The sequence below is a fragment of the Balaenoptera borealis genome (assembly GCF_965194805.1).
Source record: "Balaenoptera borealis genome assembly, chromosome: 17".
NCBI classification, from domain to species: Eukaryota; Metazoa; Chordata; class Mammalia; order Artiodactyla; family Balaenopteridae; genus Balaenoptera; species Balaenoptera borealis.
The window spans coordinates 68,991,003-69,002,634 of record NC_138876.1 but is presented as its reverse complement, the minus strand read 5'-3'; the positions used below and the strand labels follow the sequence as shown (position 1 = coordinate 69,002,634).

At 38.9% G+C, this 11,632-nt stretch overlaps 1 long non-coding RNA gene across 1 annotated transcript; it reads right to left on the bottom strand.

Moving 5' to 3' along the window:
• Nucleotides 1-1,250: 1,250 nt before the first annotated feature.
• On the bottom strand, nt 1,251-10,255 carry LOC309615246. The gene is made up of 2 exons (XR_014236658.1): nt 8,402-10,255; nt 1,251-8,367 (listed from the first exon to the last, which is right to left on the bottom strand). It is a non-coding gene; the product is annotated as an uncharacterized lncRNA (long non-coding RNA).
• Between the last annotated feature and the right edge of the window lie 1,377 nt (nt 10,256-11,632).

Below are 11,632 nucleotides of genomic sequence, written 5' to 3'. Positions count from 1 at the left end.
GTTGATACTTTAAACTTTGTGAAAGAAAATAAATTCCTTTTGAAACCTATTCCCTAAAAATTGTGTATGCTTTTAAACAATTCATGTAATTAAATGCAAGAAAAAAAGGAAGCATTTCTAAGGAGAAAAGTGAATATTTTCCTCATTTCTTTTTCATATGAAGTGAGAATTCAATTGTATTCTACTGCACCAAGCTTAAGGCAATAGTTCTCCCCTGGGTTAGGGGATGAGTGAGGCAGACAGGGTTTCCCCTCTGGAAGCATCTCCAGATCACTTAAGGAGTAAATTTCTCCTCAGTATGCTTCCCCTACAGGAGACTCAGACACTTCACATCTCCCTGGTCCACTTGTGAATCGTTGAAGCCACTATTACTCATTGGAGCATGCCATGTCCATTAAGTGGGTTAAGGTGGAAAATAGTTGATAACCACTGCCTTTAGGCATTAAAAAATAATGAAGCCTACTTTGGTACCTATTTTTAAATGTACAGAGAAGCACTAGGAAAAATGGATTTAATTTTTTTATAAGAATAACAAAGTCATAATAGAGTCACTATGTTCTTACTTTGTATTTCATTTAAGGATAAAATGTATTTTTAAAACGTTTACCCACCCGAACTGTTTTCATAGTGCACAATATACAACAAAGTTTAATAAAGAATCATTGAAATGGAAAACATTACCTCACAGAAAAAGACATAGCAGAATGCAGTGTTTAAAATAAACAAACATAGATATGGGGGGTGTTATGGGTTGAACTGTGTCTCCCAGAAGACGTGTTGAAGTCCAAACTCCCACTACCTCAGAATGAGACCTGATTTGGAAAGAGGATCATTGCAGATGGAATTAGTTAAGATGAGGTCATACCGGAGCTGGATGAGTCCTTACTCCAATATGACTAATGTCCTTATGAGAAAAGGAGAGACACACAAGGAGAAGACAGGTGACAATGAAGGCAGAGATTGGAGTGTTGCAACTATAAGCCAAGGGATGACGAGTATTGCAGGCAAACATCAGAAGCTAGATGAAACCAGGAAGGAATTTCCCCGCAGGTTTCAGAGACACTACGGACACCTTGATTTTGGACTTCCAGCCTTCAGAATGTGAGCAGTAAGTTTCTGCTGTTTTAAGCCACGGGGAGTTTGTGTTTCTTTGTTACAGCAGCTCTGGGCGACTGACACAACCACGGCTCTGCCACTTCCTAGCACTGTGACTCTGAGAGGTCCCTTTACTTCTCTAGGCTTCAATCTCCTGTAATGTGAAACGGGGATGACAGCAATGATACTTAATAGGATTGTGGTCAAGATTAAAGGAGTGAATATACATAAGACAGTTAGAAAAATGTTAGGCCCTTTGTAAAGTTATAATAAACTTTTATTATACTCACTATGAATATGTAAAAGACCTACCATAGTACCTGGTCCACAGATGGCATTCAACGCACAGTTGTTTCCTTTCCACGGTTATAGTTTACTAACCATTGTTAATTTTAAGACATGGTGGCCTTTATAAAATAATAGGTGGGTTTTTATTATATCTGATAAATCTGGTAAAAGACAAAAGTCTTTTGTCTCAGATAAGTCTTTTGCAAATTTTTAAAAAAATTTTCCTTGCAAATTTTGAATCCTGAGCTTATTTGTGAAGACTGCTTCAAGCCCACCCTTTACTCCCCAATTGTTCAGTACAAGGACATGGAATTTAAACTTACTCAGTTACTAGAGAAAGAAAGCATTAATTACATAGATTACTTTTCAGCCCTATAACCACCTCCAAATATATTCATTTAATAATTTAAATCCATAGAAGCCTGGAAATTTGTGTTTTGAATTCTGAGTTCCTGATCCTTCAATGTAGACATCTGAAAGTTGACAGAGTTCTTAATTTGTATGAATGCTGACTTGATGTGACCACATATTAAGAGTTCTGTGATTTCTTTAAAAATTAAGTACCTTTTGATAAATTTCAGAAAGTAATTTCATGTTACACATAATATCAACTACTAGTACATTAATTTTATTTATATGCACTATTTCACGTCCCTAAAATTCATTCAACATACATTCATTCAGAAAGCATTTATTGAATTATTTTGTACAGATCACTGTAGAGGAAAAAGGAAATAGAGAAATGTAAGAAACTAATATACAATACAAGGAAGAATAAAATGTATAACAGGAGCAAATACATGAGCCACCAATTCCTCTTGGGGCATTCAGTGAAGGCTTTACTGTGGATGGAAATCTTGGAGGATATGGATTTTAAAAACCTAAATTTTTCTTTTAACTCTTCTGGTTTCATAATAATTCCCCTGGCTTCTAAGAACTACAATAAAAATGAAAACATTGATAATCCAAAATAGATGAAGATTTGCCCATGGTACATCTAAAACATTTGTTAGAATCCTATGGAGAGCATTTGACTTCGGAGCACAAAAGCAAAACCTGTTCCTTAAAAGACCAAGTTCCTGAGAGTAAAAGATGGTGGGGTAGAGGACGGTGAAGGAGAGGGGGACATACCTGCATGTGTCTGTGACACTGAGGTGACCACAGAATAGTCTTCAGACAGGTCTTCACATATCACCCGGACAAGTTATAAGATCCAAAGAAATGGGAAAGTTTATCATTCCTTTAATTCTAGCAGTGTTTGAAAACTTGAGGTGAAAGACACCATTTTAGTACAGTCTTCCTTTTAAAGTTTGGCAAAACAAACCCATAAGAGAGATACTGGATTTGTTTTTTTTTGGCAAAGAGGCACACTCTAAACTTCTTTCAACTGAAACTTGTTACCATCTTTAGAGGGAGAGCAGCTGAGATCATGGCCGACATGTGCATTTCTCCAAGGGACCCAAAAGGAAGCTGGAACCATCCCTGAAAATATTGATGTTCAGCAGGAAGCTCCAAGAGCCGTTACCAAAAAGAGAGAGAGAAAGGAAAAAGTCTACAAAAATATACATTCAGATGTACTGGTATATTGATAAAGAGCCTTTTTAGTTGGCAACATTAGTCATCTAAAGATACCCAATATACAGCATAAATGGTGCTACAGAGAGCCACTAACCAATACCAACTAGGTGCTTAAATTATGAACTCACAGCTAACCACAATACCCTCAAGGGAAGCACATGATGCTTTCACAGACCCTAAATTTTACACTGGCACAGCTAAGCAATGAACTAAGATGATAGTATAGATAATCAAACAAACAAAAACCTAGCCAAAGAGTCTTGTAATCTGAAAATCCCATTTGTCTACCTATATTTATCTAGATATTGACTTTTTCATTTGATTTTCTGTTTCATTTTGAGCTTAGGTTAGATAGGAAGCCTTAGAGAAAAAAGGTCCTAGGAGAACACAGGCTCTGGTATCAAATGCAGGCTCAGCTACTTACTGACCTTGGAACCATGGTTGAGAGTCTCTGAGCCTCAATTTTCTTGTCTATAGAATGGAGTAAATGCAAGTGCTGGTGAGGGGGAAAGCGCGCTGCCTGGCTTAATACGTGAAAGCCCTTATTATCACCGCAGGCTCAAGTAGCTTTTCAACTTCTTGATTTAAGTACCGCTCAATTCAAGTTGAAATTACTGTCAGTTTCTTGTGCCTGAGCTGACTTAAATGGGAAACAAAAGAACGTGTTTCAGCCACTTGTCTAACAACCACCTAAAAACCTTGGAAAAGCCTCTCAGTTTTAGGCTTGAAGAAGGACATTTTTTTTTTTTAAATCATAGAAATTACATGAAAGGCTATTCCCTTCACACAGTCTCACAGGCTTTTGCAGACACTTATGATCCTGGGAATGAACACAAGCTAACACCTGGACTTTTAGCATTTAGATCCAACCACCGTCCATCGCTAGCCACAAAGGCTGGGAAGAAATGTGTAAGGTTACGGTAAGATATACATGAGTGCCTCTCAGATACAGAATTTCCTTTGGATGGGACAGTAAAAGTTGGTGTTTAGCATTCTACTCATTGGGAGAGGTTGGAATGCTTCCACAGGTGAAGAATTTAAATAACCCTCTATACAAATTTTTGACAAGAAACCTAGGCACAGATCTTTTCGGACTGGTTTGAATAAAGGTCCCTGAAAAGATCCAGTAAGGACTGGGTTACTGCTTGATGTCCCTTCCAGTACATCACCCCATAAACGTTATTCGTGACATCTTCCTTGGGCTGATGGTGTGGCCTCAGATCCCATCCAAACTGTCCTTTTTCCAGGCCTTTACTAGGGACGGCTAGGGTGTACGCAACTGTCCGCTCTTCTGTGGTGTCCTTTGATTTAAAAAAACAGTGGGACAGAGACCAACAGAGTGGGCTAGAGGAATGCCAACCACCTCAGAGATCATTGTAAATACTGACTTATGACATGTTCTCACCAATCTTGCAGAAAGTATCAGCGCCTGTAAAATTCCACATCACCAGGTTATAGGGTTATGGAGTAAGCTGTAGGGTTAGAATCGTTGGGCAGAATATTGGCCAGCAGATACAGCTCATGCACTGAAAGAGCAGTGAACCGTGCCTATCTCCACAAGACCAGAACGTGCTCTTTCGTGTCCCTGGTACAAGGCTTGGCTTTAATGATGCAATTCTTCATGCATCATTGTGATGAATCGGGGAAAAATGTGAAAATGCTAGCTTCCCCACCACTATGAAAGTCAGACCAAATGATTCCGAGTATTCATGTTGCGATGGAAAAATACTTTTAAAAGTAGGGCAATTTCTAATCGGTATGGATTCTGACCTACATAGTTAGACAACTCTAGATTTGGTTAAGAATAGTACTGTTTTCCATTCTACTGTGAAACAAAAGGCACTTTTGCTCACAAAAATAACATTTATCAAGTCTTCTTTAATAAGGTTTTATATTCTTACCTCTAAAACCTCTCAGTAAACAAAACAAATAGAAAACAGAATTAGTGATTCCACTGGCTTTCTTCCCAGGCTTAAGTGCTCACAGCAAAAGAGATTTTTATATTTCTAAACATCTGCATTTCATTCACATCTTTTCCCAAGTAGAGAATTTGAGACAGGACAAAGGAGCAGCTCTTCGTCTACAGAACAAGGGGACCCTGGCTTCAATGGGCCAAATGTCTTAGAAAGAGTCCATCCACTGAGAGAAAAATTGTACACCACGCCTCACCCTTGTATATAGTCCTGTGTTTCCTCCTACTCAGCAGATTGAAATTCTTTCAATCTGGTAATAAACAGTTGCCATTTTGACCATTTCCTTTTGTAGACCCACACACTACTGAATAAATGAATAGCTCCTTTCCTTTGACAGCCTTGCCCAAGGGCTGTTTTAGCACCCCATAAATCCTGTAATTGTACAGGATCATTTGGCAGTGTGTGGATTTTTCTGCTAAATCACAGCGAGAAGAAGATCAGGAGGAAACCTGAAAAATAAAGCATTATAGGGGCATTAGAAGATTTACAGTGGGAGCAAATAGCACTGGCACCAGCCAGGCCTGAATTCATTACTGGTAAGGAGTAAGCACGGTTAAGCATTAAGCAACTTCTGTATTAGCTGAGAGTAAAACTTAGAGCCACATCCAATTCTTTTTTTCTCCTACACATTGTGGGTGTCAGTGAGGGTGTGATGAAATTCCAGAGTAGGCTTAGCTGTCAAGGATATGGACTAAGTGTATGTTCTTTCCTATAGATGTCCTGTAAACAGACTTATTACATGGTAGTGGGAAAAAAGGCATGGGAAGCAGAGAGCACTTAACCATTTGTGCATATGTTGTTCTTGTTTTGTGTATGTGTGTGTTTTCTCCGGGCGGTCTCTGTCAAATGAACGTGTGTAAAAGCATTGTAGCGTTCTGCCAACTTTTTATAAACTGCATTTTCGTGTCTCAGCAAGAAATCAGTGTGGGATTAAGATGGTTGGGGTCTACTAAGCTCTACCACACCAGTTCTTGGGGGGGGTACTGATAGTGGTTTGGAAATCCAAGTTATACCTTGTTTAATCAAATGTGTGCTATTCCCTGGATAAGAAACTTCAGTTGCTGTGTTTACAAATGCTTTGAGAACAGGAAAGTGTAAAAAGACATATAAAGCATTTCCCCTAATAGTATCCAATTGAAATGTTTTCTAGCAAGTTGAAACCAGTATAAAGCTTCAGTAATTACCAGATTAAGATCTCTCGAGAGACTCTTCACATCAGAAATTAAAAGAAAAATTACAGGTCTCTTAAGAAGTTAAGGCTTCTCATAAAGCAATGGCAAGGAATAACTGCACATCTTAATGGAATTTTTTTTTGGCAAAATAAGCAGTTCTAAATTATATGGAACACATAATTCTTTTATACTCTCTGAGACTGGCAATCCTATAAAATAGAAGCTTCAGGTTTTGTAAGGAGATCGCTAATACGAAAAGAAATGTATTGGAAATAACTGATAATAAGTGTTGCCTGCATTGGAACTTATCCAGGGCTTAGTCCCAGGACCCTCTTCTCTCTGTCTACACTCTTCCCCCAGGTGATCTCAAACACTCCCAGTCCTCAAAGATCACGTATGTGCTAGTGATTCCCAAACTCAATATCCCACCTCTGAGCCCTTATGAGTTCCAAACTTGTGTGTCCAGTTGCCAACCAACACCTCTAATGCCTAATTTATCACGTAGCTCAAGGTTAACTTGTCCAGAGCAAAACTTTTGATTTTCAACTTCACTACATGCACATGCACACACACAAATAAAATAAAATACAATAATATAAAATAAAAATAAAGCTGTTTCTGTCTTGGTTTTCCCCATCTCACCTTCCTCCCAGTTGCCCAGATCAAAACCTAGGAATTCCCCATAATTATTCTCTTTCTCTCACCTCTCAAATATGATCCTTTCAGCAAGGCCTGTTGACCCTCCCTCTACAGCATATACCAAATTGTCCCAGTTCTCTTCCTTCTCACTGCTACGACCCTATTACAAAGCATTGTTATCGCTCCTTGGCTCCGTAGAGGATCTCCTGCTTCTATGCTTGTACTCAGTGCAAGGAAAAGGACTTGGACAGTATTCTATAAGATGTGGACAAAAGGGAACCCTCCTACACTGTTGGTGGCAATGTAAGTTGGTGCAGCCACTATAGAAAACAGTATGGAGGTTCCTCAAAAAACTAAAAATAGAGTTGTCATAGGATCCAGCAATCCCACTCCTGGGCATACATCCAGACAAAACTATAATTCAAAAAGACACATGCACCCCTATGTTCATAGCAACACTATTCACAATAGCCAAGACATGGAAACAACCTAAATGTCCATTGGCAGAGGGATGGATAAAGATGTGTTACATATATAGAATGGAATACTACTCAGCCATATAAAAGAATGAAATAATGCCATTTGCAGCATTATGGATGGACCTAGAGATTATCATACTAAGTGAAGTAAGTCAGAAAGAGAAAGACAAATATCATATGATATCACTTACATGCGGAATCTATAATATAACACAAATAACTTATCTATGAAACAGACTCATAGACATAGGGAACAGACTTGTGGTTGCTAAGGGGCAGAGGGGATGGGGGTGGGAGGGATTGGGAGTGTGGGATTAGCAGATGCAAACTATTATATATAGGATGGATAAACAACAATGATAAACCATAATGGAAAAGATTATGAAAAAGAATGTATATATATGAAAAACTGAGTCACTTTGCTGTACAGCAGAAATTAACACAACATTGTAAATCAACTATACTTCAATAAAATAAATTATTTTAAAAAATAAAAATTTTTAAATTATCAGTTGGTAAAGTGATTTAGCAGAACGAGAGGTCCCACTGTGATACAGGACAATTAAGAAGGCGCAAGGAGAAGATGGGCGATTGGTAATTCAATCACTGCTAACAAAGCAGAACAACTTCACCAAAATAAGAGGAGTCAACCAAATGGTGACAGTCACAGAGGCGTCTCCCTGACCCTGATCCAGTCTGTCATGTGGCTACTGATTAATGGGCAGGCATTGCAAACCCCATTGGAATACTGTTCATCAACGCATTCATTGATGTAGACAGTTGGACTGTCAGTCAACCAATGCTTACTGAGCAAGTCTACATCCGGGCACCATGGTCTACCCTAGGAGTACAGAGATGGAAATGCAGGGGACCCTCTGGAAGCTCCCAGCCTAGAAGACAGAAATGCAAGTCAGTAATTACAGTTCCTTGTGACAAGTGCCATGATAGTGGTGGGGACAAGAATCGGCAGTAAGAACATCCCAGAAGACTTCATTGAGCAAGTGACCTTTGACTTGGGACGCGAAGGCTGAATGGGTGGTCAAGGAGGAGAGGAACTCCGTGAGAAGAGGGAACAACATGTCAAAAGGTAAAATTCAGAGTCTTGCAAAACTGGCCACGACTTAGTGGTCAAAAGAAGAGATTCTTAAAACTTTTTCTTTTTTAGTGGTAAGGGTACTTTAAAACTTTTTCTTTTTTAGTGGTAAGGGTACTTTCTGATTTGGGTTTCAGGGAAAACTCAGTCTCTTTTTGAGTACTCTGAAACTTTTTATGTCTCGCAGCCCAGGAGCATTGCAATGTAATAGCTCCACAGCCAATCATATACAGTATGGCATACTGATTGTACCTACCATGTACTAGGCACAGAGCAAGGGGATATAAAGATGCATGACAGAACCACTGTCCTCAGTCAAGTGGCAGTTTAAATAAGCCATCCACAGCCATGAGGCAGATTAGAAAGAAATCGCCCTTCTCTATCAGAAGTAAAAATATCACCAAGTTTTACAGTGGACTGGTTAATTTGTTAATTAAAAATGTATAGCATCATGAGTTAGTAAGAAAAACTGACAGATGTTAACATTTTTGCCCCCAAAAGAAAGAAAAGCACTATGTTTTTACAGCGGATAAGGGAACAAGATGTCAATTTTGAAGCTCCAACCCTCTGCTTGCTGTCGTGCATTGCCAGAGAAGACCCCGCCTGCTTAGATGGGCAGTGCTGCAGAGGGCACCTAGGGAAGGGTGGTGCAGGCGATGGGGCCCTGGAGTCCACAGACTACCTTTTCCTCAGGCTTTGCATAGCAGAAGCAGACACTCAAGCCCTCAAAAGTCCAGGTAGTCTTACCTGGACTGAAAGTCTGAAAATGAACTTATCAGTGGTGATCAGCAGGGACTAATAACACCAGACCAAATGGTTGCAGGGTCTTACCAAGCTGCAGTATTGTTCTAAGCAGTTGACTGACTTATTTATCCTCATTACCCTATGGGGTAAGCACTAATATCATCCTTGCACTAAACATGAGGAATAAATTGGCATAGAGAAGGTAATTGACTTGCCCAGTAACCTCACTGTGTTAGTTTTCTGTGCCTGCTGTAACAAATTACCATAAGCTTGGAGGCTTAAAACAACAGACATCAATTCTCTCAAAGTTCTGAAAGCCAGAAGTATGAAATCAAGGTGTTGGCAGGGCCGTACTCCTTCTGAAGGCTCTATCAAAGAATCCTGCTTTGTTTCTTCCAGCTCCTGGGGGCTCCAAAGGTTCCTTGACTTATGGCTGCATCGTTCCAAAATCTGCTTTCCAGTATCCAGTATGGCCTTCTCCTCTGTCTGAGTCCTCCCCTCTTTTTCTAAGGACACTGTCATTGAATTTAGGGCCAGGATGTTCTCATCCCAAGATCCTTCACCGAATGATACTTGTAAAGATCCTTTTTCCAAATAAGGTCACATTCACAGGGTTGGAGTGTTAGGACACAGACATATCCTTTTGGTGGTCACCATTCAACCCGCTAAGACTATCATCAAGTAATGGGGTTGAAGTTCAAGGTCTTTGCTCTCCAAACCAGCCCAATACAGGAAGTCCCCTACATACGAACGAGTTCCGTTCCGAGCGCACATTCGTAAGTCCAATTTGTTCGTAAATCCAACAAAGTTAGCCTAGGTACCCAACTAACACAGTCGGCTATATAGTACTGTACTATAGGTTTACTATAGGTTTATAATACTTTTTCACACAAATAATACATAAAAAAACAAAAAATAATCATGAGTTAGCTACCATCACTTTCTAAATAAAATATGATAGATAAACAGGGGGGAAAAAAGGCCATTAAAATCATATAGCTAATGGAGAACTGAGTTTAAAAAGCTGGTTTTCTGTACACTTCAAAAATAATAATTTATAAAAAATATATAAATGCCCCCTCTTTTTCCTTGTATTAGACCTAGATTCTCCTTAGAATAATGACACTGTAGGAATATCTATTCCTAATATCATCTGAATATTCTGCAGAAGTTTTATTGTAAGTACAAATTGACCCTTAACTTGGGAATTAAGGATACCTACACACACACCACACACACACACACACACACAAAACCTAAAAAAAACAAAAAAAACAAAAACAAAAAATAAACATTTTTAATCTTATAGTACAGTACCTTGAAAAGTACAGTAGTACAGTACAACAGCTGGCATACAGTGGCTGGCTTCGAGTGATCAAGCAAGAAGAGTTACTGAGTGGAGGGGGGAGAGGAGGTGGGAGATGGTAGAGCTGAAGGATTGTCAGCAATAGGAGACAAGGGCAAGCTGCAATTTCACTCACACCTGACGCTGATGGAATGCACGTTCGCATCTTTGAAAGTTCACAACTTGAAGGTTCATATGTAAGGGACTTACTGTATATGGCTTCTCAAAGACCAAGGAGGGGGAGAGCGAGTGAGGATGGAGGGTTGCAAATTAAGGGAACTTCCATAAATGTTCCACATTACTTAGGATGGTTGAAACCTTCACTTGACCCTGACTGCTGGGGAAGTATCCCAGTAATGACTGATATTTAATTTCTTGCCAGCCCAAGAGGATGGGGGCTTGTAACAAATTAAATTTGATTTATTTAAAGGTAAGATGACATATCTTTTACCCACTATCATGGAATAAAATTTATACGCACAACTACAGGGGACTAATGTAGAAGGCTAGGTCATTTTTTATTCTTTCCCAGGGAAACCTGGTGTTTAAAGATTAAAATTCACACCATGTTTCACAGGTGATCCAAGCAGCTAAATACTTGTGCCAGCCTTAGGAAAAGAGCTACTCTGGGATGATGGGAAAACAGAGCCTTTCAAGTTGGGAAGAATTCTCAATCTTCTGAGGAACATGGAGGCTTAAATTAATTAACTGAAAGACCTCTAGTCTGGGAGTTGAGGCCCCTAGTTATCCAGGAACTTTGCTACATGATCCGGGTTAAATTTCTTAGTCTTGGGACCTCAGTTTCCTCATCTGTAAGGTAAGATGATTAGAGTAAATAACTCTAAGAGTTTACGATTTGCTTAAAATTTTTACTCAGAAAAGTTTTTATGGCTTGCCAGTTTCACTAAGCAATAAGATCTTGGTGAAAAACTATTATATTTAAATATTCATTTTTCATTGCGTTATATCATATTCTACTTCATTTTTAGGAATAAACTTCAAAAAGAAATTTTCTCTAGAAATGCTCCAAAAACTTGAAACTGATTTTGGTTACATCAATTTTACTCTGCATTGAAAGTTCACCAAAGAATTAAAATTAATTATTTTAATATCTTTTGGGAAACTTCAATCTCAATTTATCTCCTAAAATCACAGGAAAATTCATGCCAATAAATCATTTTCAGGGATAGGAACTCCCACTTCTGGGAAGTCTGACTACATCATTC